The sequence below is a fragment of the Cupressus sempervirens genome, chromosome 7, assembly GCF_028749045.1.
Source record: "Cupressus sempervirens isolate cs-2001-9-10 chromosome 7, ASM2874904v1, whole genome shotgun sequence".
Taxonomy (NCBI): domain Eukaryota; kingdom Viridiplantae; phylum Streptophyta; class Pinopsida; order Cupressales; family Cupressaceae; genus Cupressus; species Cupressus sempervirens.
The window spans coordinates 756348354-756373208 of NC_143124.1; the positions used below are offsets into that span (position 1 = coordinate 756348354).

At 35.8% G+C, this 24855-nt stretch overlaps 1 protein-coding gene and 1 long non-coding RNA gene across 8 annotated transcripts in view; one reads left to right on the top strand and one right to left on the bottom strand.

Moving 5' to 3' along the window:
• LOC149549482 (early meiotic induction protein 1) overlaps nucleotides 1-24855 on the top strand; it is a 134383-nt gene that overhangs the window by 11506 nt on the left and 98022 nt on the right. The window lies entirely within an intron of this gene.
• LOC149549483 (uncharacterized) lies at nucleotides 13526-14061 on the bottom strand. Its single transcript, XR_016354090.1, has 2 exons — nucleotides 13881-14061; nucleotides 13526-13758 (listed from the first exon to the last, which is right to left on the bottom strand). It is a non-coding gene; the product is annotated as an uncharacterized LOC149549483 (long non-coding RNA).

A 24855-nucleotide genomic window follows, 5' to 3' on the forward strand; every position in this document is an offset into this window, starting at 1 on the left:
GGTTGAGAAACTAGCAACTTGAAAACATGATACATCTGTGGGACCCGCATGAGCTATTTAAAAAAATTATTTAATTAAAATAATTAAATTGAATTATAAAACATACCTCAAAGGATTTAATATGATCTTTCACCCTATTATTATAATAGAGATATCTATATAGGTGCATATAGATATAAAAATAATTTGGCACCATTATATTATAATAATTTAATAAAGTGATGCTTACATGTACATAGATAAATATAATAACATTTGAATTATAATATTCGAATTATAATCATCCAACTCTATTCTTTCCATTTTAATATTCTTGCTTTTAACTAATTAACACTTGGCATGAAAATCAATTTAATATTTGGCAAATTTGAATTGTCTTATAATCTTTCCAACTTTATCTTCCAACCATTTAAATTTTCTTTTCCTCTTCCTTGGTTTAATCGAATTAAAACATTTGGAAATCGAATGGTTTATAATCTTGAAAACCGATGGGAGTCAAGAAGTCATGGCTCGTTCCTTAATATGGGAGCCATGAGAGGAGTCGGGGAGGGTATATATTTTCATTCCCGTTCTTTTTAAAATCAATATCTTTCCTTGTTAATAGCGACTCCATTTCAAATCAATACTCTGCTTCAAGTCTGCCGTACATTGTTATCATTGCTGAAGCCGTGAGAAGAAGGCAAGGATCCTTTTCAAAAGCACCGATTATCTTCTCAATCGGCTTCCTTTATCAAATCGGATTCCTCCATTAAATTTTGTCCTTATTCCTTTTGCTCTTAGTTTTCCAGTTTCATTCACTAGTTAAATCTTTACAACTTCATTCAAGATCTCTACAAATTTTTGACAATATCTTCCTTGTTGCAAGTTGTCTATATAATGTTCTTGCTGGAGATGTTGGTTTCAAATGCACACTGTGATTACACCTGCCAGGAATCGAGAGTGATATTTGGTAGGAGCTGAGACTTGATCCTTGCAAGTAAGGTGCAGCGAAGTAGCCAAGGGTTCAGCATAACAATATCATCAATTTGTCCAGGTTTTGTAAAATACCCGAAAACAATATTTCCAATTTGATTTTCCTTGTATAAAAGGTATAATAACATTGAATTTCATAACAGCAAGTTTTAGCATTTGTCATGATGATATCTTGTTTGATTTTATCGATTGAACTTCTTTAAAATTAGCTTCGTTCATGGCAAATGATAGCCAAGTAACCATAATATGGAACCATAAATGAATTGTGCCAATGGTTATTAGAATCAACAATCAATTCTGAAATCTTAAAAAAAACATAATCATGTAATCACATATTGCAATAAGCTGGAATAAATGTTAATTATGAAACAGTTGAGAATCAACAGAAAGAACCAGTTGATTCTGAGAATTCCGAACACCTGGGACTCACCCGATTGTGTAGCCAAGGAAATGGGTGACGAGGTGAGAGAAAGGAATCTGCAATAACACGAAACAGTATCAGTTGTGACATAACAATGTTTATCATTTTTAGTTTGAATTATTTAATAGTTCATGTATGATCCTATTAATTGTATCTTCTTGCTGTCAAGCTGAATGGAGTGTTTAAATACCAAGATGCTTAGTAGATGACAGATGTTCCAAGTCCACTTCCGGGTAGGGAGGGCCTTTCTCATTGGAGATTGTGTGGGGAGTAAGTTGAGGTCTGAGGTTGGGTGGTTAAGCCCCTGGCAATGTTTCATCTCTCCCCAAGTTGTCGGACGTACAACAGACAAAGATAAGCTATACATTCAATTGTTGTCAGAAACAGGTATTGTTACTTTTATAATGTTTATGCAAGAAGGTAAGATTAATAGAATTATTTCATCATTACAGTTATTTTACATCTAGATGCGAGAGATAGATTTATGGATTGTTTTACATTAATATGATTATCAAACATAAGCATAGCTTCTAATCTTGAGTTATTGACACAGTTAAGCAATCGGAAGGAAATGAATGATACAGTGGTATCTGAAGCCTTAATTGAATTAGTGGTAACTGAAGCCCTAACTGATACAGTGGTATTTGAAGCCCTAATTGAATACGGTGGTTTGTGATGCCCTAATTTTATATAGTGGTATTTAATAGTAATCATCATGTGATTTTGATATAGCGGTATTGATTGGTAGTCGTTATATGATTTTGTTATAGTGGTATTTGTGGATTAATCTGAGTGATTGCAGAAGCCTTCTTACAATGATTTATCGGTTCAAATTTCACGGTATGTGGATTTTAATTTCTTTGGTAAACTCATTGATGGTGTTTAAAGTTCTTAGTTAAGAAATTTTGTCTAACTGATTTTAACGGTAAGTCTCAGTCACATGAACATGACTGATATAACTGTCTTCCTATGATATTGAAGTAATAACGATATTTCTATGAGTATGTTAGTTGTTAATTAAGACCCGGGGAAAACTGGTTGTTTTAAGGTTGATACTAGATTCAGCGGGAGTGTGTCAATCTATTAGAGGCAACCTTGGACGAAGAGGTCAGGAGGTCTATGTAAGAACTTGAGCTTGAAGGATATACTTTACGCTATCTTCAAGGATCTTGGTTGTATTGGTTTAGAGGGAGTAGGTATGGTAGAACGACCCTTTGCGGGTAGGCAAGGTGGTAATGCATTCTTCTTTAGAAGAAGTCTGAGTTGCAAGCCCTCATTGCCCAACCTTCTTGAGTAGGTATTGTGGAACCACCTGCACGAGTAGGCAAGGTGGTAATGCATTATTATTTGGGAAAAGCTTGAGGTGCAAGCCCTCATTTTCCACACTATGCGAGTAGGTATGTCAGAACCACCCTCTGCAAGTAGGCAAGGTGATAATGTATTCTTCTTTGGGAGAAGTCTAAGGTGCAAGCCCTCATTGCCCACCCTCAGTGAGTAGGTATGGTGGAACCACTTTCAGGCAAGGTAATGCACTCTTCTTCGAGAGAAGTTTGAGGTATAAGAGTTTTTCCATCCTCTGCAAGCAAGCATGATGAATCCACCCTCTATAAATAGTAACGATGGATGTCATGGAACAAATCCCATGATTGTGCTTGTTCATCCTTTGGGAGTAGCCATGGTGAATGTCATGTCAACATCACGTTGAGTGGTTTTGTGATGAGCAATTGTGCTTGTTTTCTTTTCAATTCAGCAAAATAGCCATGATGAAGCCACCCTCTAGGAGTAGCCATGTTGGACATTATAACTTTGAAGTTATCATGAAGGATCCCTCCCTAGCTAAGAGGTAGTGTTAATGTTATTGTAGGTATGGTCGGATTCCTTCAGGCCGATATGGTAAACATAAAGGTTGTAATAATATAATTATTGTGATTAATAATATAATAATTATATCCACAATAGAGTTATTATATTATTGTGAGAAAATATTTTTATTTATGTAATTATATTATGTTGTAAATATTATATCATTATTAATATAATTACATAATACAATTATTATAATATTATATAATAATTATTATATTAATTGGGGGCCCAAACTTTGGAAGGGCGGTGCCCTTCGTGAATCCCACTTGATTGGTATAAAGGAAGATTAATCTTCCTCTCTTGAAGATAGAAAATATGGAATAAAATTCTGCGATGTGCAAAAAACAAAATGTGTTGGGGGTGATGATAAGAGCTTATCATCTATGGTTGGGAAGGCAATAGATCTAACAGTTTGCCTGTGATTAACTAGCACTACAATAAAATGAATAATAAAAATTTGTTACAATTGAAAAATATGTTGGTGGTCCTATTCGATTCAGTGATGACAAAACTACTTATATTGTTGGCAGAGGTTCAATTACTTTTGAAGGAAATAATTACATAGATAATGTTTACTTTTTGAAGGGTTTGTATTGTAATCTATTGAGCATTGGACAAATGTGTGAAAATGGTTATGATGTCATTTTCAAGAATGAGTGTTATTAGATTAGGAAGAGATCTGACGAGTTGATTGCAATCAGCAAGAGGAAAGGCAAGAAAATGTATCAATTAGAAGGAGTTATCAAAGAATGCTTGATATCTTGGATTGTTGATAGTTGGCTTTGGCATAGAAAGATGTGTCACATTGACTTTGACAACTTGGTGAGGACTAGTTCCTCACAAGCTGTTAGAGATCTATTGAGACTATACAAACCAAACAATACTATTTGCAAAGTATGTCGAGAAGGAAAACAAATGAGAGAAACTTTCAAGGAAAAAGATCATTCGTCGATTGTGTTGTGAGGTTTTCACATCATCGCCCTAGAATTTTTTGAGGACCCCCTTTTTTCGGGCAAGCCTTGGCAATTTTCATGGTGTTGGAAAATTTTCAGTTGCTTTAGCAAGATTTGGAGTTGTCCAGAGGTTTTCAAATTGACAATTTTTACACCTCGGACGCCTCGGGCTAGGAAGGGATTTGGTTTGTTTTTACCCGGTGCTAAACTTGATTTTTTGGAGCATGTAATTTCATCCTTAGGCCAAGCAGGATTCAACAACATTTTTTTCAATGGTTTAAACGATATCTGGCAAGATAAATTTGCAAATTTTGAACTTAAACGGATTTTTTTTGAAAATTTGAAATAATTGTATAAGCTTGAGTATTTTCAAAATGAATTTGTTAGATTTAGTTGTTTTGGAAAATCTTGAATTTTTTCAGTGAAAAAGAAATTTTTTGATAGTGAAATTGAAAATTGGAGTTTGAATTTTGATTGCCGGGAAAAGGATTTATTGTGTTAAAAAATTGAAATTGTATTGCAAAATTGAAAGTGGACTAAATTGCAAAATCACATTAATTTGGTTGAAATTTTGCCTAGAGGATTTTATAAATGTTAAAGGAAATTGGTAATTTGGAATTGAAAATCGATTTTGGCTTGCTAGATTTGATTTTAATGATATTTTAATTACCAAGGCATTGTTAAATGAAAATTTTGACATCTCCTAGGCTTACCTTGTTTCTATTTTGCAAATTCGGATCAAACTGACAATTAAATGGACCAATTTCACTATAGGGCTAAGTAATTCTAATATTGCATTTAAATTTGGGCCATTAATTAAGGGACTAACTTAATTTTGTTTCCCTCCAGGTAGGTCGGCCCACTTGGAGAGACAAAAAGTTTGGTATAAGAGGGGTTTCCCCCCTCTTATTTCCTCATTCATTCTTTCCACCTCCTCTTGCAAGTTGGAGCAATTTCCTTCTAGGGAGCGAATTTCCAACTAAGGCAGTTTTTGGGGCCTGATTTTTCCTTCTTCGATAGCGATTTTTCCCTCCTTGGTTGGGCGATTTCTGCCCTAAGGCGATTTGGAGGAGCAAATCCGAATTTTGGCAAGTTGGGCAATTTCTGCCGTAGGTTGAATTTGTGGTGAGGAGGCTTAATTTTTGTGAGATTGACAACAATTTTGAAATCTGATTTTTTCCTCCAAGGGCTGTGATTTTCTTCTTCAGCTTGGCGATTTTATTTGGCGAGTTGGCAAGGCAATTCAAGGTCAAAATTCAATGGCATGAGCAGATTTTGCAAACAATTTATTTGCTAGGACGTCATATTTTGGAGGATTGAAATTTTCGAGATCTGATTTGAATGTGAAAAGACCCGGTTATTGGTAAAGGCAGATCTAAGGTAAAATTTGTTGAAGTTGATGAAAGATCAACCCCATAGCTCCCAAGAATTACCTGCATGCAAACACCTATCACAAAAAGAGAGAAGAGAAAGCTATGGAGGTTGGAATTCCCAGATCCACAGATGAGACATTCTTGATGAGCAAAAAGAGAAATTGCTATTATCAAAAGTGAATGAATAAAATTACAAAGAGATCAATCCTTATAAAAGGAGATCAAAACCCTAACAGGGTAAAACCTAGGTTGCATGATAATAATTAATTATTATATGCCTAAAGTTTAGCTTAAATAAACTAGAAATAATAAGTGACTTAATAATTAAATTAATAGGGCAATATCTTATTACTCTAACAGCCCCCCTTAAGATAAACTTAGGGAGTAGTTAAAACCTAGAAACTACTACTGAAAGCAAATTGGGTCCCGGCAACAAGGCCTGATGAGGTACCCAAGCACAATCAAATCTTTGTAAAGAGGAGAAATAGAAAAAATCACATGGGAAAAACCCTACTCCACAAAGAGATGGAAAGAATGTTCCAGAAGATTGGAACAAAAGATGATTGTGAAGAACACCGCTGAAGCATGAAACTGCAAAAATTGCCAAACTGCTGATTTGAAGAACCTCCACTATATAGAATATGATGAGGTAGAGAAGACCAAGTCTAAAGAGCTGATCAATCAAAGATGGAAGGTATCTTCATGGCCTCCAAAAATAGGAATGAAAGAATGTCTATATGGTAAATGATTCATCTCACTGAAATGTATAGGTATACAACCACTGCAATCGCCTAGTACATAGAATCAAATATTGAATACATAGCTCACTCCATCGAACCAAGAAAGCAATGGAACCAACATAACCCCCCTCTAATGCTGAGAGGTAAGACATGAAAAGACATGAACATTGAAATTGAATGCAATATCTCGTGCAGAAAGAACTAGGAACATCGAGAGTGCAAAAGAAGTACAAACACCTATACTGGCACGTGCTATCGACACATCATGAGGCTAATGTCATGGAAGGAACACTCACTTGACAAAGAAAGATGGCGAATATGGCCAACATAAAACCCCCCAAGGCATTTTATAATGTAGTGTGAGTACAACAAAACACAAAGATGTCCAAGATCCTGAAATGCAATAGAGTGGCACTTTATCTCAGTGCGTTTGCAAAAAATTACAAAAGGATGTCAACAAAGATCAAAAGAGACATAAGGCTGATACAATAGATAGTATAACCCATGAAAAATTATCTAAAACAACAAAATTGATTACCGGACCTGAAACAACCAAGATATCCATCAGAATGCAGAAAAGCAAAAAACTGAATGGGATGTGCTTGGAATAGAATCTAGAAAATAAAATGTCTCAAAATATTTCTCTTGGAGTGCAAAATATAACTTCTAAATTTGACAGCCAAAACATGCCACCAAACAAAATAAAAAATCCAAATAAACTACACAATCATGATGGGCGCAAAATTAGCTTTCCGACGCTTTTTCCGGATCCAAAAACGAAGTCCAGATGAGCAAGTTATGGCCAAAAAATCACATGGTCAAAAAAGCGTTGGAAAAGCAAAAAACTAAAATTTGCCGCATCGGGATCTGTGCCAAAATGCCTCGAAAAGTGTACCCAACAGTACAAAATTGCCTCAGCAAGCATGCCTGTTCAGTACCAAAACTATCTTGATTTGCATGCCCCAAAATCTCGATTTTCGTGCCAAAAAAATCTCGATCTTGAGCAAAAAATTACAAAATCACTACCTCGAGAAACATGCCAAAATTTTCAATTTTAAAAAATCTCGATCTCTGTGCCACAAAATCTCAATTTTTAGGAAAAATTACAAAATCACCGCCTCAGGAAACGTGCCAAAATCCCATTTTTCAAAAAATCTCGATTTGTGTGTAAAATCTAGAAAATTGTTGCCTTGGGAAATGTGTCAAAAAATCTCAATTTTTGAACAATTTTTTGATTTGCGTGGCAGAAGATCTAAAAATCGATGCCTCGAGAAACGTGCCAAAAATTAGAAATTTGTCGCCTCAGGTAATGTGTCCAATCTGGAAGCAAAATGTTTAGCATCAAATTCCAGTTGTGTCCAAATTGGACAAATTTATATGAAAATAGGGGTTTTTGGGCGTTTTAAGCTCAACAGTGATGTCCGTTTGTGCTCAAAGTGCACCAAAAAATGGTGACCCCCCAAATTCAACACAATTTTTTTTTTTGAAAAATGAAACGCTTTGAACAAAAAACACAGATCTGAAAGCCAAGACAAACTTCTCATAAACAGAATAGGGGCATGAAGATCTAGAGCTCTGATACCATGTTGAAGTTGATGAAAGATCAACCCCACAGCTCCCAAGAATCACCTGCATGCAAACACCTATCATAGCAGAGAGAAACAAAAAACTATGGAGGTTGGAAATCCCAGATCCATAGATGAGACATTCTTGACGAGTAAAAAAAGAGATTGCCATTATCAAAAGTGAATCAATAAAATTACAAAGAGATTAATCCCTATAAAAGGAGATCAAAACTCTAACATGGTAAAACCTAGGTTGCATGATAATAATTAATAAAATAATTAATTATTATATGCTGAAGTTTACCTTAAGGAAACTAGAGATAATAAGTGACTTAATAATTAAATCAAAATGATTTAATTAATAAGGCAATATTTTATTACTCTAACAAAATTCTCATTCATTTTTAGAAATGAAGATTGGTTTTAAAGGCGGATTCTATCACTTGTTCTTGCTTGGTTCGTTTCCCTTATCTTCTTCTTGCACTTTTCATCCACCACTTCATCATTTCCATTGATAGGTTGAAGTTGGGAGATATAAGTGTAGATTTCATTGTAGGACACTTGGAGAGACAGAAATAAGCTAGACCACCCTAGGATTGAAGTTTGGAGATTGATAAGTGTAGTCCATCCTAAGGTAACGAAGAGGCAAAAATAAGTGGTAGTCTCATCCCTAGGAAAGAAGTTTGGTGATTGATAAGTATAGAGCTAGGACTTGGAGAGGCAGAAATAAGCTAGATTCCATCGATAGAAAGAAGGTTGGAGATTGACAAGTGTAGTCCATATCATTTAGAATGAAGGGGCAGAAATAAGTGTTTAGAATGGTAGATGTTAGTGCAAGCAAGAACCCAAAGGGAACGAATACCAAAAAAGACAAGGAAGACATGATGCCTAAGACCACCTTCTTCTCGAGAGTGAGGCGAATAAGTGATACCAATATCGGCACGGTGAACATGGTAGAGTTGAAGGATAGATTGAAGGAAAGGCGATCCCCCATGGCGAAGAAGATCTACAAGAGCAAAATTGTACACGCGACAGCTTTCCCTGCTTCTTTGTCTTGTTCGAAATTGGTGATGGAGTGTGTATCCTAGTTTGATATTGTTACCAAGTCCATTTTTGATGAAGAGAAGAGAGTGTTGGCTAACATCAGCGGACAAGTGGTCAAAGAAGTATTCAATATTCCCCAGCATAGAGGCATGACAGTGATAACGATGAATCAAACAATCAAGTTCTTTTAGGATAACTAGGAGGCCTACTTCATTCATCTAAAGTAGAATTGGTTACACGAAGGCAAAAAGAGAGTTACAAAGTCATCAAAGCTCACCAAGCCAGATTTCAAGTTGGAGTATGGTTACCTTATTGTGCTTCTCAGCCGGATCATGGTTGTGGCTCAAGGTATGCAATTCGAGAACTGGATGTACCACTTTATTGATGAAATTGAAAATGGAAAGAGAAAGTTTAATTGGGCTAGAATTATAAGTGAAAATTTAGAGTTGCAACTAAGGACGATACAAATTCAAAAGCAATTCTACATGGGATCCTATCTTTTCTATCTGATTGCGAGACTATATGAAAATCCTGGACTTAGGGCCTTAGGAGTCATTGGCAATGGGCCGGGGCAATGTTTGGTGCATGAGTGCTATCCACAGCTTCATTTGCATAACACCAAAGATTATAAGATGTTTTATGATGCCTTTGCCATGAAGATGGTAAGGATATTGCAAGGGACTCCTGCTAGAAGTCTCTCAATGGAAGCATAAGTAAAAGTTAAGAAGTATGGGAGTTGGTTCATCTAATTTCTGCAATTCACATATATCAAGGTAGTAGGAAGTACAGTTTGTCCCAAGAGACTTTCAAGGTACCCACCTGACAAGGTAATTTTGATGGAGTTGGCTAGGCAACTTGAGCATTGTGACAAGATGATAAAACTTAGAGCTGAGACAGGGATCACCTTCTCATTTGGAATAGGCAATGATACTTGCCCCAATTTTGTCGCCTTTGCAGTTGCGGAGAAAGAGTTAGAGCGATATCATCTAGGATGGTATAGAGCAAGACAAGGATTCGATCCTAATGGTCTTATCAAGGCATCTCACGAAAATGCATTCAAACATATTCCTACTATAGAAGATTTTTGGGCCAATTCACATGATGACTTTCATGTAAGAAAGCTAGCTTTCTCAAGGTTGTCAGTGAGCATGATGAGGGCAATTAGATGGAGATGCCTTGATATTCCCGATCAACTGGAAGATGATGAAAATGTGCTAAGGGAAGATTATGATATAGTGGATGGAACAGAGTTGGGTCTAGTGGATTGGGATGATCATCAGGATCCTTTCTTAGAGGCAGTTACAAGGATAGAGGATCTACACATTGAGTCATGGTACAATGAGAAGTTAAGGCAATTACAAAATCAGAAGGTACGCCTTACTTATGAGAAGATGAAACCAGAGGAAGAAGGTCCAACGGAGTCAGTCAGACAAAAAGGTGAAGGTAGTAGCCATCAACCAGGAGTAGTTAAGAGCAAGAAGAGAAATTTGGAGGTTGAGAAAAGTAAAGAACATTGGGAGCCTCCAACAAAGAGACAGAATGCAGCACTGTCAAGGGAGAGCATAATTGAAGCTAGGAGCCAAGAGGTTAATACAAGTGGACAAGGGGTTGTGGTAGAGGTGAGCTCTGATTCGGGATCAAGCGGTTACAATGATAGTACTGAGTACTCTCCCCTCTTGAAGAACCAACATGGAGATGATGTGAGATGATGTGATAGTCACTAGTGAAGTAGGCCAATTGATATTGAGGAAGTAAGCCAGGCGCCTGAGGCTGTTGGTAATGCTTTGCTAGTCAAACCGAATCCAGATTTGGGGAGATGCATGACACCACTGTGGTTAAGGCAAATGCTTATGCCAAGAGGCGAGGTGGTGATTGTTCGAACAGTTGAAGAAATTTAAGGGTTAGTGGAAAAGGAAGATAGCGAGAAATAGAGACAAATTGCAAAAACGGTGGCAAAGGTAATCGGGAGCAATGATGAGGGTCACCAAAAAGATCAGATTGCCATACCAAAGGTTAGCAAGGCAGTAGATGGGATTGTAGCCTAGGAATATGAGATAGTAGAGCATAACTTGGGAAGAATCACATATGACATGGAATGTGAGGAGATTCAAGAAGGCATGGTTTCAATTAGAGAAAGATTGAGGAAGGCAAACGAAAGGATTGTAAAGTTGGAGGCTGAAAACAAGTATTGGAGAGGTTGCAAGCCCATCCAACAGTTGCATCAGGTAGCCCTTTCGCAAGACAGCGGGAGCAACATAGAAGAATTATTGACTCAGCTGCACGAAATCAAATATTGGATCAATGATATAATTCAAGATGGACGAAATTTCTTGCCCTCTTTTATCTTGACATTCAGGTCATTGGTGGCTATTAGAGACAAATTCAGAGCATTTGAAGGGGAGTGGAAGGATTTTCTTCTAGTCAAGGACTTAGCCATTCCCAGGCTACAGACATTTATTGAGCTATCGAAGAGATATTTGGAGAGAACCAAGTTGGTAGATCTAGGAGGAATGAGTACGGTGCAGTCTCGGTTTGTTGCCTTGACCATCAGATTAAGGATACTTGAAGAGATACAGAATGAGATTGGCGTTGACACTTCCATTTCAACCATGTTGGATGATGTCGGGGTTGCACTTGATTTTGAAGATATCAAAGAGGAGAACGTCAGTGAGATAGAATTTGGATCAAGATTGGATGAGTTACGGAAGGTTGCCATCAAGAAGAAGCATTTGGGAACCCTTGCCTCCCTCAATGCCTTTATCGGATATGCAAAAGAATATGAGAAGGATCATGAGAAGACACTAGAAGCAGCAAGCCACATGATGAATTCAGCTGAGCTCAAGATGAAGCATACGCTTTGCCCTCCCATGAAGGAAATCAATGACAGGTTGGCCAAGTCCAATAGTTAGAGTTAAATTTCATTGAGGTTGTTAAAGTAGATTTTATTTCAAGAAAGTTGTTAAGAGTAAGAGTAGATGGATAGTTGTATGGCGATATTAGTCGATGTTAAATAGGGATCTATAAACTAGGCCACTAGCATCCTAGCGGCTAGTTAGGAAGCCTTGCGTGGTAATCTAGTCTTTTTTCCCTTGAATCATTGCATTTGTGGAGGTAGAGCCGCTGGTAAGCTTTCATCAGATTTGATCCCCGTCCATTTGCTAATCTTTCCATTCATAGGGCTAGAGGTACAACAACAAGTAGTTTAGTAGTTGTAGTTCAATCAAGAAGAAAGTTAGAAATCAAAGCGTTATTGGACATTCCCTCCATCATCACCATCAACATTATTCAACGCTCATATACTCTACAAAGCCAGACATCATCACCATCACAGCAAAAGTCCAAGTTATCTTCGAAATAACAACGTAAGCCAGAGAAAAGTGGCCCCTCTTTATTGTTGAACTGGTCTAGCTCAACAATCGTAGCAGCGCTATCTTCATCGCTACTCAACCTCTGAATCACTGTGTATAAGCCAGTGAGAACCTCTGCATCCGCCTTGAACTCAAGACGGAAATGATATGCTGGATTCAGAAAGTAAGCTGCTGCATGGATGGGTCGATGGAGCTGATTCTGCCATCTCCTATCAATGATGTCCCAAATAGGGCCATACCTCTCTTGCACTCCTGCATATTAGGCTCTGATGGCCTCCTTGGCCCTATCCATGCCCTCATAAATGTAGCCCATAGAGGGCTTCTCCCCATCAGCAGTTCGTAGCAAAGCTACAAGGGGCTCAGTGGCCTAATATAAAGTAAAACAAAAAACTTGAGTCAAAATTTAAATATAAAATAATATAACTTAAAGTAAAAGTAAAATACTAAATGTTAAATTGCAATAAATTTACCTGCAGGATTTCTCTAGCGGGTTTCCAAAAACCATCCTCATCAAATATGCAATCCGCCACATCTATCCCTGCAGTGGTCGTAGCATAGGAAGAGGAAATCCACTCCCGCCCAACAAACATGCTCCTCAATTCATCCTTTGATGTCAACAAGGACTGCAAGGTGATGAAATTCGAGGCAAACTTCGTGATACTTGGGCGAGCTAACTCCTTGCCTTCTGTGTACTTCCTCATTGTGCTAAGGACAAATGAATGATTATAAATGAATTTTCATATGTTTTTTGCCCTTTCCACACATGACTTGACAAACTCAAGTTTGCCAATTTCCTCCAACATGAGGTCAATGCAATGTGCCGCACAAGGGGACCAAAATATGGTGGGGTGCCTCTCCATCAAAAGTTTACCTACAACAATTTTAAGTTAATTAGAAATTCAAATTTCAAAATTCAAATAAATTTATTTTCAAAACTTAAAAAGTTGAAAGTTTACTTGTAGCAACATAACTTGTTGTATTATCCGTCACCACTTGGATCACATTTTGTTCTCCCACCTCTGCCATGACTTCCTCAATAGCCTCACATAAGTATGTGGCATTTTTTACATGTGCGGAAACATCGATGGATTTGATGAACATGGTATATCCTACAAGTAACAAAACAACGAATTAGAATATTAAAATTAAATGGATCAACAAATTAGCATTCAACAAATCAAAATTTACAATTATGTATATAGGAAAGTAGAATGATCAATTACCTCCACAGGATACAAGAAAATTGAGGAGTGTTCTATTCCTCCTATCTGTCCAACCATTAGTCATGATGGTGCAACCCTTTGCAATCCACTCCTTTCAGTTCTCCTCAAGCTCAGCCCTCATGTCCTCTACCATCTCATCCAAGAGGTATCTGCTCAACTCAGCCTCAGTTGGGGCTTTAAACCCCGGACCACAAATAGCAACCACATCTATCATGTTCTGCCAATAAGGAGCCCTGTCACAAATAAAAATTTAGATGTCAAAGACTCAAATTATGAAACAAGTAGATATAATTAAAGTTTTACTTTTACTTTTAATTCTAACTTTAAAGAAAACAACGAAAAAAGAATCAATTACCTGGCTGCAATAAATGGAATGTTGCAAAAGTACCAAAATTTGCATATCTCCTTTCTGGCAGCATCATGAATCTCCTTGTTCAAACCCATGCCCTCAAGCGTGGGTTGGGAACCAGGAGTAGTGCGGGGCACAAAGTAACTATCCATTTTGTTTTTCCGCACTCTAGGCTGCAATAGGTTGGTGCGGGACTCTGTCTTAGTATGTGACCAACTAGCACTAGCACGAGTAGAAGAACTAGGATAAAAAGGAGGCCTAGAAGAATCCTCTCCAACACAACCTAGAGATGCAGATGCAGATGTGGATGCGGATGCGGGAACATGGGAGCCAATACCCCTTAACCCTTCAAGTTGCATTTTCTTATTGGCTTTGTCTTTTTCAATTTTTTCTAATGCCATTAAGCAAGTGCGTTTTGCCTTAGGAGTTTGGTGAGTGCAAATTGTAACATCATGTCCAGGTATAGCAGCAATGTGGTATTTCAATCTATAAATACCCCCAAAAGTTATTTTTTCTTTACAAAAAATACATTTTGTTTGATATTTGGTTCTTCCAGGAAACTCTTCGTTATATTTCCAACATTCATCTTTTCTACCCATTGCGAATTTGCGAAAAATGAAAGCGAAGGCTGCTGCAATAAAAATTTATATGTAAAATATCAAAGTTTGACGCTAATACAAGCCTACAAAACAACAAACCCTAGTTTGCAACTTAGTAAAAATTGTAAAACTAAAAATAAAGAACATTCAAGATCTAAACTAAAAATCTTGAAAACTATAAAAATTTAACAAAAAATGCATAATACACTAACATGCAAAAGAAAAAAGAGCACTTACCTCTTGCAAATGAGTTTAGGAGTGTTGAGATTGGCTCCTTAATGCTCCCAATGCAATTGATGGCCTCCCCAAATGGATTGCTGATCTCTTTTGTGCTCTTTCTTCTTGCCAGTTAGAAACCTATGGCTTTTCTTTTCTCTTTTTCTCTCTCACTTTTCCTCTCTTCTACTCATGTTAAACAAATAGAAGGCCCTTTAGGGTTATAACAAAGAGAATAGGTCAAAAACAAAGTTAAAAAAACAAGCAATTTTTTTAAATTTTACAAGTCTATACTTTATTGGCCATGGGCGATTCATGCCGATTTTTTCAGGCGATTTATGCAATTTTTTGGATGAATCGCCCAAATCGGCAATTCAGGCGATTCACCTGATGAAATCGGCGATGGCGATTTCCGACTCCAAAAAAATCGCCATCGCTGAATCTCATCGCTGAATCGTCGATTCAGGCGATTTTTGGGTGATTCTCGTTACTCTGATATCATGTATTCAATTCCTATATGTTATTTAGTGATACAAAACTGACATCAACAGATTGGGGTCCTAGATCTTTTGCATACCGACATTTGCAGTCCCACAAGAACTAGAGTCTTTCCTAGTGAAAGGTATTTCATGCTATTCATTGATGATTATTCTAGATTCACTTGGGTTGTTTTTCTAAGAGAAAAATTTAAAGAATTTGATAAGTTCAAGACTTTCAAGGCTGGAGTAGGAAATAAATGTGGTAGAAGGGTTAAATGTTTGAGATCTTATAGAGGTGGAGAATTTAGTTCTGATGAATTTGAAAGATACCATGAAATGTATGGAATTAGAAGACAGTTATTGGCAGCTAAAACACCATAGCAAAATGGTGTTGCGGAAAGGGTGAATATAACAACTCAAAGAAGTGGCAAGGCCAATGATGAAGGTGGCTAATCTTTTAGATAGCTATTGGGAGGAAACCATACACATTGTTGTGCACACCTTGAACATAGTTCTCTACTGAAAAAGATATTGCAAATTTTTTACGAACTTCGGTATAGAAGAGCTCCGACTGTTAAATATATCAAGATATTTGGAAGCAAATGCTATATCCAAAGAGATGAAGATAATTTGGGCAAGTTTGACAGTAGATTTGATGAAGGCATATTTTTAGGATACTCCTCCATAAATAAGGCATGTCATGGTTACAACAAAAGGCTAAACAAAGTTGTGGAGAGTGTGATGTGAGAGTTGATGAAGACTTATAGACAAAATGTGAGAAGTTTGTTGATTATGAATTGGATATAGAGGAAAGAACAAATGAAAAGAACGAAGAAGAAGAGTGCAAACCAACACCTGCTTTGATTGGTAGGAAACCAAAGTATGTACAAAGGCATTGTTTTGATAAATATAATATTGATGATGAGAGAAAAGTTGTTACTAGGATTAAGGCAACAGAAGTACAAACTTTGTATTGCTTGCTTTTGGAAATTGAATTAAAATTAGTAGAAGAAGCTTGCAATGATCAGAGTTGGATTCAATCAATGAAAGAAGTGCTAAATCAGATTGAGAAGAATCAAACTTGGAAACTTGTTTCTATACTGAAAGAAAAGAATGTGATTGGAACTAAATAGGTTTTCAAAAACAATTTGGATGAGAATTAAAAAGTGGTAAGAAACAAAGCTAGACTTGTGTGCAAAGGCTATTCCTAGATTGAAGGAATTGATTTTGATGAGACTAATGCACATGTTGCATGAATGGAGGCCATTTGAATGTTTTTGGCATTTGTTGCTTTTAGAAACTTTGAAGTCTATCAAATGGAAGTCAAATCAACATTTTTGAATGGTGAATTGAAGGAAGAAGTTTACATCGAACAACCTGAAGGTTTCAGATTGGAGACAAATCCAGATGCAACTTACCAATTGAATAAGGCACTTTATGGATTAAAGTAGGCACCCAGGGCCTAGTATGGAAAGTTAGACAAATATTTGATCAATCGAGGATCTAGGGAGGTTAGGCTGATAACAACTTGTACTTCAAAGTTGATACGTAATTTTGACTATGGTTGTGTATGGTTATGATATTATCTTTGGAGGAAAAGATGATATGTGCAAGAAACTTGTAGATGGTATGCAAAAATATTTTGAGATGTCTATGTTTGGTGAGTTGAACTTCTTTCTTGGATTGCAAGTGAACCAGGACAACAACGATATATTTATCTCTCAATCCAAGTATGTGAAGGAGCTTTTGACAAAGTTTGGGTTAGAGAACTCAAATCAAATTAGTGCGCCTATTTTTATCGACTGTAAGTTGACAAAAGAAGATAATTTGCCGAAGGTTGATGGGAGCAAGTATAGATTGATGATTGGAGGTTTTTTATATCTGACAACATCTAGATCTGATATCATGTATGCGGTTTGTTTGCCAGCCAGATTTCAGTAAGAACCGAAAGAATCACATGTATGGCTATGAAGAGGATCTTCAGGTATTTGAAGGGAATTGAAGATTATGGTTTATGGTATCCAAAAGGATCGGATTTTACATTGACATCATACATAGATGCTGATTAGGCAGGATCTTTAGATGACCAAAAGAGTACCAATGAAGGAGCATTCTTTCTTGGTTCTTGGTTAGTTGCTTGGGCTAGCAAGAAGGACACTGTAACACTTTCTACTGCTGAATCAGAATATATTGCAACATCCTTATGTTGTACACAGATATTGTGGATGAAGACCTTGAAGAATATTGTGATCAATTTTCCTAAACCGGTTTGGATAATGTGTGACAATACAAGTGCTTTTAGTATGTCAAGGAACCCTCTAATGCATTACAAAACAAAACATATTGACATCGGATATCACTTTATCAGCAAGAGGTTAAGGCAAGTGAAGTTTGATTGGAGTATGTACCCACAAAGGAGAAAATAGCATGCATACTTAACTAAACATTTGTGCAAAGATATATTTGAGTATCTTCGGGGAAAGTTGGGCATTCTACCGCTTCCTAGTGCTGATTGATGAGCATCGATATGTGCTCTAATTTAATGTTTTTCACTTCAAATATTTTTGGATCAGTGTTGGGGAGCTTCCTCGTAGGGGGAGTTGTGTAGCAGTAAGGGGGATTAGTTTTTGTTTCTACTGTTCTTGGCCCTTTGTCATTGTTGTCAAAGGGGGAGAGCTTTGGAGAGCTTTGCTTTGTAGAGTTTTTGTAGATGTTTCAAATGTAGTGTTCCAACAGTTTGCTTTCTTTGTTTTGTTATTGATAAATGTTGCCTTCAATGATAAAAGGGGGAGATTGTTGGAACGTGAGGTTGATGGTTATCATTTCATTGTCATTGATGTCAACATGGTTGTCATTAGTGTTAACATCCTTATCCCAACCTCTGGTGGTTCATCGGTGTATCAGTGGCCGTATACCGATTGGTTTCTAGCAGATGAGGCATATCCGTTGACTATGCATTAATTATCTTTTTGACTGCTAACTTGTGCTTCATATATTGTTCTTGACCATTGGCTGAGCATAAATTCTTCTACCATTTCATGCCTTGATGGTTGTTTGCATTGTCTTGGTGATTGCATGGAGCTTATGTTTGGGGTTGATCCTTTGTGAAGCGTGTGGATGAGTTCAGTCCCAACAGTTGTGCCTAGTATGCTCATCATATCTGTTGGTACCGAAGATCGTGGTATTGTGTTGGTGTGCTCGAGGATCTTTGTATTGCTCAACCATCTTAAATCTGTTTTGGCCAATAGGTTTATGACGGGAGTTTGGCATGTGTGTATATATATATATATATTCATTTCAAGATGTACATTGTGCATGCATAAATGCAAGTATGTGTGCAAGCATATAAGTATGTAAATGCATTCATATTTATAATAAAAGTGCGAACTACTCGGACAAGTTGATCGGGGAGGTGTGTACAGTTCTTAACTGGAATTTGCAGAGGCATGACATTATACTCTGTTTTGGTTTCGCTTTTCATTCTATTGGAAGTGAGCCTTCATATTAGTAGTGCAACTTTGTATCAGCACTGAACCTTTCTATATTCGGGGCATGGCTATTCAAGTAGTTACCCTACCAACAGTACTTTGTTGAGACAGTTAGCCTCGTTGTACAAAATTGCTTATTTGATGTCACCTTAACCGGTGTTGTTATACACTTAATGAGAATTAGATTCCCCATGGTTTTTCCGAATTTGCATTTTCGCATATAAATCTGGTGTTCATTAGGTCAGTGTATCTTTGCTTTTAAATCTTATGTTTTATGGTTTATTGATGTGGTTCAACCAAAAGATCTTTAGTAGTAGTGGATGTATGTGAAGTGTTCACTGACAGTTGGAAAAGCTTTATTGGTTATGCGGGAATAACTGATTCACCCCACTCTCAGTTATTCAGCCTTTTCAATGGATTCCAATTGCATTCTTCTTCTATCTGTCACAATGAGGGTAAAGCAAAATCAGGTCATTGCATGCTGCTCAAAATTTTTTCCCTTAATTTACACAGCTAAACTTTGAATCTGATATTCTCCACAGTTTCTACCAATCACTGAATGGTACCAAGCACAGTTACGGTAGGTCTAAGAGGCAGGGCAGTAGGACCAAAATAAAAGAGGCAGGGCATTGAGATAAAACAAAAAGAGGCAGGACAAACCAAATCTGGACATCTGAAAACCAGATTTTAAGATAAAATATAATATTTGGAAATTGATACACAGGAAGAGGAAAAAAGGCATCAATTTGCTGCAGCAAAATCTGAAGCAATAGCAAGAGAAAAATATACCTCCATTTTCCACTATATAGTATTCTGTACAGAACGATGGTCAAGATCTATTTGATTTCACCACTCTTGCGAAGCCCTAAAACGAAGGGTTATTTCCCTCTTCTCTTGGTGGAAATGAACATCGCACCCCTTCCTCACCCCTTTTCTCTACTTTTCTCACTTTTCTTGACTTAAATAAAAAAACAATCTCAGCTTTTCCATCTAGCATGCAAAATGAATGCTTGGCTGCCATACCTATTAATGTTAAGCAAAGTCGCATGGTTACGGATACAGATACAAATACAGATACGGTATTGGGTATGGATACGGCCATTTTTTAAGACCACCAATATGGATACGGCAGGACACAACATTAATAAATAACACAAACATATATTTAACATAGTTTTAAGCTATTATAGGAGATTTTTATTACTTCAAAAACAATATTGATGCATAAATATTTATAACTCAATTTAACACTTCACAATATGTAAACATAGTAGAGTTGCATTAGAAGATAACCCCAAAAATGGTTTGCTGAAATAGAAAAAACATTTCATTTGTCTTTCTCATTTGGTGCAGGTTTTATTTAAACTTTAAACCATATTTTTAAAAATTGCTTTAATAAAGTTTTTTTGAAATCAAATTTGGGAAGATTTACGACAAATCTTTTAAAAAATCAAATCCCGTAGTATTTGGCATGGTTGGAAAATCAATTTTTTTTAGGCAGACATGGGTACAATATTTTGATGTATCTGGGTAGTATCAGATATGTATCCAAATTGGATACGGGGATACAAGCGCCCAAGGAGGGACAGCGGAGTTTCTGGTAACTCTGATGTTAAGTTATCATGCCTTCTCACAACCTTGCCATGTTACCCATGCTCAGTAGACAAACGCTATATAGACCTTTTCGAGTGACAGAACTATATCTTACTATGAAATCAAAACTAACAATCCCTTTGTTGACAATGAAGTATGGTTTTCATCAGGAAAGTACAAACAAACTAAACACCGTACCTTTAATGTCGACAGAACTACATGAAACTACAATAAACTGCAATACATGAAATAATTTTGCATCTCTCTTTGTTTTACCTCACTCAGCTTGTAGTTCTACTATTAAATTCTGATTCCCTTCCTATCTATTTAATCTTGGTGTCTGATTAAGGAGGATTTTAGGGAGGAATACTCACATGGTGTGAAATAAATTTATGTTTTTGAATGCTCCAAACTTTTTGTTGAATTTGTCTCCCAGTTTCTGTGAATGGCACTCTTCTTCTATTTGTCACTATGGGGGTGAGGATATATAAAGATGCCAAAATTACTACTCTATTCATTGCATGTTGCTCTTAAAATTTCACAGTGATTTAGACAACTAATCTTTTAAATATGATATTCTCCACAATTTCTGTGAACCACTGAATGTTACTAAGCAAGGTAATGCAAGGTCTAATTGGCAGCATAGGGTTATCAGAGTAAATGTCCAGAGAAACCAACTCTGCATAGTTAAAATCCGTATTGTTAGATTGAACATAATCTTTTGAAGATTGATACATAAATTTGCTGCAATAAAATGTGAAGCAAAGCAAGATACAAAGAACCTTTCATTCTCCAATTTATGCTATTCTGTAAGAAATGATGGTCAAAATCTATTTGTTTTTAACTTTTCTCTCTTTTCATAGATCCCCTATGATCGAGAGTTCCTCCCCTATCGTTTTGGTCAAAAATGAACATCCTGCCCTTCCCTCTACCCTTTATTTTTCCGATTTGAATATAAATACAATCTCAGCATATAACATGAATGCTTGCCTGTGATACTTAAAATGTCAAGTCATCAAGCCATCTTGGCACCATGTGATGTCATCCATGCCTAGTTAAACTTGGTCGACTCCAAGGCTAAGATTTTATTGTATCTAAATTATCTTGTGTTACCCGTCACTGGAATTTTTTTTTGAAAAGAACTCCCATTTATATATAAAATAAATACTCATACAAGGAATGAAATATGGATGGTGTAGTTTCAGATTTTCCCTCTCATTTTGTTTTCCTTTTCTGATAGTTTCCTTTCCAATACGTCTAAAAATACAAGCATTTAAATCTAAGTGGAAGTAAAAGCAAACAAGAAAGGACGCAAAAATTACAATCTAAAATGTGCAACAGTTTAAATACAAAGGGTGATCCTGTTGGCATGCTTGGCAAGTGAAGAAGAGTTGATATTGGCATTGATGTCAACTAATTAAAGTACATCGTCAAAGGGGGAGTTAGATGCTAATGGAGATAGCACATTCATGATAATTTTAGTATATGTTTGTCAGACTATTGGAGACAATTGAGATGGCGTGGACATGATGTTCAAGTGGAATCTTTATACAAGCACAAACAGATATATGTTTATATATGTGTACACATGGTAGCCATAGTGGCAAAGTCTTTTGGCTGTAGTATTGTGAGTTGATGCAGGTAGAATATGGCACGAGTTCATAGGTTCATTAAGAATATGTTCATGAAGAAGGCGAGTCTGATTTGAAATGAGCTTCAATGAAGGAACATGTTTAACATTGGATTTGTGCATAGTTGTTGTGGCTATATGTCATTTGCAAAAGGTTGATGATATTCAAGATGCATTGTATAGTTTGGTAGAATGCCATCTTGAAGTTTCAATGAAGAGTCACAAATCAGTTGAGGTTTGGAATTAAGCACTTGCAACATAAGTTTCTGTTTCATTTCACCAGTGTAATAGGAACCTATAGGATTTCATGACACCAATATGACACGAACCTTTAACTGCATATTCAGGGGAAAAGAATGACAGGAACTTTATTTTCGACTTAATAATGCATAGAGTCAAATATCCTTGTTTTTATTCATTAAGGAATACCAAAAGTTGGTATTTTTTACTTGTAAATATGTCTGTTAAGAATTACCTTTGGTCTTTAACATTGGGAGAAGTTGGAAAGTCAGTTGAAAAAGTGTTTTTATAAATAATTATTTTTTGGCTGATGGTATCTTACTTCTTCTTGACCGATGTGTGGAGAATGGTTTTATTGAGAAAGGAAACTGAATACATATATCATGGAGAATGACAGAAATAACAAATAAAGAAAATTAGAAAGATAAGTGGCTGAAAGGATAAGATGAATGATAAGAATGCTGAGATATTTTTTGTATAAGAAAGGAGAAGTATGATTGCTGTTCAAGAGATTGATGTACAACAGAAACATTAAAATTCTGATATATTATTAAGTGAGAGAAGGGTTTCTGATATAACAAGGGCAACATAAGAAAGTTTCCGTAAGTGGTAAATCTGAAGTTTGTATTTTTATGAATGTTTTATTTCAGATTACTGTATGTTTCTAAGTTTGTAATTGCCGATTGGGTTTTGATGATCGACTTCATACAAGTGTGTGTGCCCAAGTGTAATCTCTGTAATGTTGTGTCTGTGGATTGCTTGAAGAAATGAGTCTTCTGCAAACTGATTAAAGGTAAACAACATCTTGACGTTTTAATTCTGTAGTTTGCATGAAATGTATTGACTGTTGCAAAAGAAAGGAGCAGAATATTAATGGAGTTTGTTCCTGCACATATGTAATGGAATTAAAGGCAGAGAGCTAATGTATTGAATACTGATGGCAGAGTTGTGTTTGCAGATTTCAGATTTGTTTCAGATTGCAGGGTGTTTGATTTATAACAAATGATTTGTTTGTAACAGAGTAACCCACTGATTTATTGTTTTGACAATTTTTAAGAGGTTGGTGCTCACAGAATTGGTGCTTTGAATCTTTGCCAGTGAGGCCTAATAAGTTATCTTTCATAGTGGTTTTTCTCCCATTAAGGCTTTTCCACTCAAATACTTGAGTTGTGTCTAATGCTTATGTGCCTCTTGTGTTTTTCTGGTGAATATGTTCCTTAATTCTTTTACATCGTGTTCAGTCATCTTGTATATTCCTTGGAGTTGCAATATCGAGGCATCTTCTAATTGAAATAAATTGTTTTATTGACCGCTGATTCACCCCCTTTAGTGGTCTTGGGTATTCCAACATATCCTAACTACATAGTTTTCCTTAGAATCAGCAATACCATCTCAAAAATTTCACGAATGGATAAGAATAATATGGTATCATACATTTCTAAACGATTTGGTAGTCATTATACACAACAATGAACCTCACAAAATTACAAATCTGGTTCTATTACGCTTTGACAATTGTACAATATTTTTCACATGATCATATAAAAATCTCTTCCGGTCCCATTTGGTGGGAATGTGAAGAATGGCAATGAGCAAGTTTACATTTCCTTAACCTTTGCATGAGTTTGAAGTGTCTTCATCATTTTTAGTCTATGTCATATCATTATTTTAAGATAGAATTTTAATAATAATTAGATAATACAATATTATTAAATAAATAGTGATAATAAAGTCATATTAAAACTAATATAAAAATATAAAAATAGGAAATAATAATTATTTAATCTATATTATCAATGGAATAATATTTAGTATAATATTTTAAATAATTAAAAAATAATAAAATTACAATGAATAACATAATATTGTAGAAACTATGTTAACTTTCTAAATATAATTTAATAATAAATAATAATAAACATAAAATAAGTAAATAAATAAATAATATAACATAGAATAATATAAATCAACTAAATCTAATGAAAGTCGAGAGATCTTTAATAAAGAGACATGACTCGTTGAAATTAAGATATAAAAGGGAGGAGAGTTTATTTTAGAGAGAAGAAATAAAAAGAGAAGATAGGCGTTCAAAAAGGAAAAATGGAAGAGGAAAATAATATGAAGAAAATAAGGAAGTGACTTTTATAAATGATATTGAAAGTATGTGAACCTTTGAAAGGGTCATAATTATGAATAGGTGTGACTCTTCACAAATGGTGTAATTATAAAGTTGGGACTTTTCCAAAGGCATTTAATTATGAAGTTTTGTGACTTTTCAAAATGAATATAACTATGAAGTGTTGTGACTTTTCAAAGGATTGATATTATGAAAGGTCACCACTCTTGGAAAAGAAGAAAATTATATTTTATCTTTTCCTTATAAATAGCAAAGGAAGAATTTTAGAAAGTAAATATATAGTTGAGATAATCTAGTAGGAATAATTCATTGAAGGGCTGACCAAGGACAAAGCCACATGGACCAAGCAAAGAGGAAGGTAAGGAAGGTATGTTTATGAATTATATTTGTTTAATTATAGTTATGAATTTATTTATATTAATGAATCATGCTTATGGATAATTTATACATATGTATATGTAAAGGTGGAATTCTAAATGGATAATACACATGACTTAATGGTTAATGGTTTAAGATCAAGATAGTCCCTTAAAGGGAAGAGAGTGATTTTAATATGGTTCTTTAAGGCTGGAATATTTTATTGAAGGTAACATATGCAT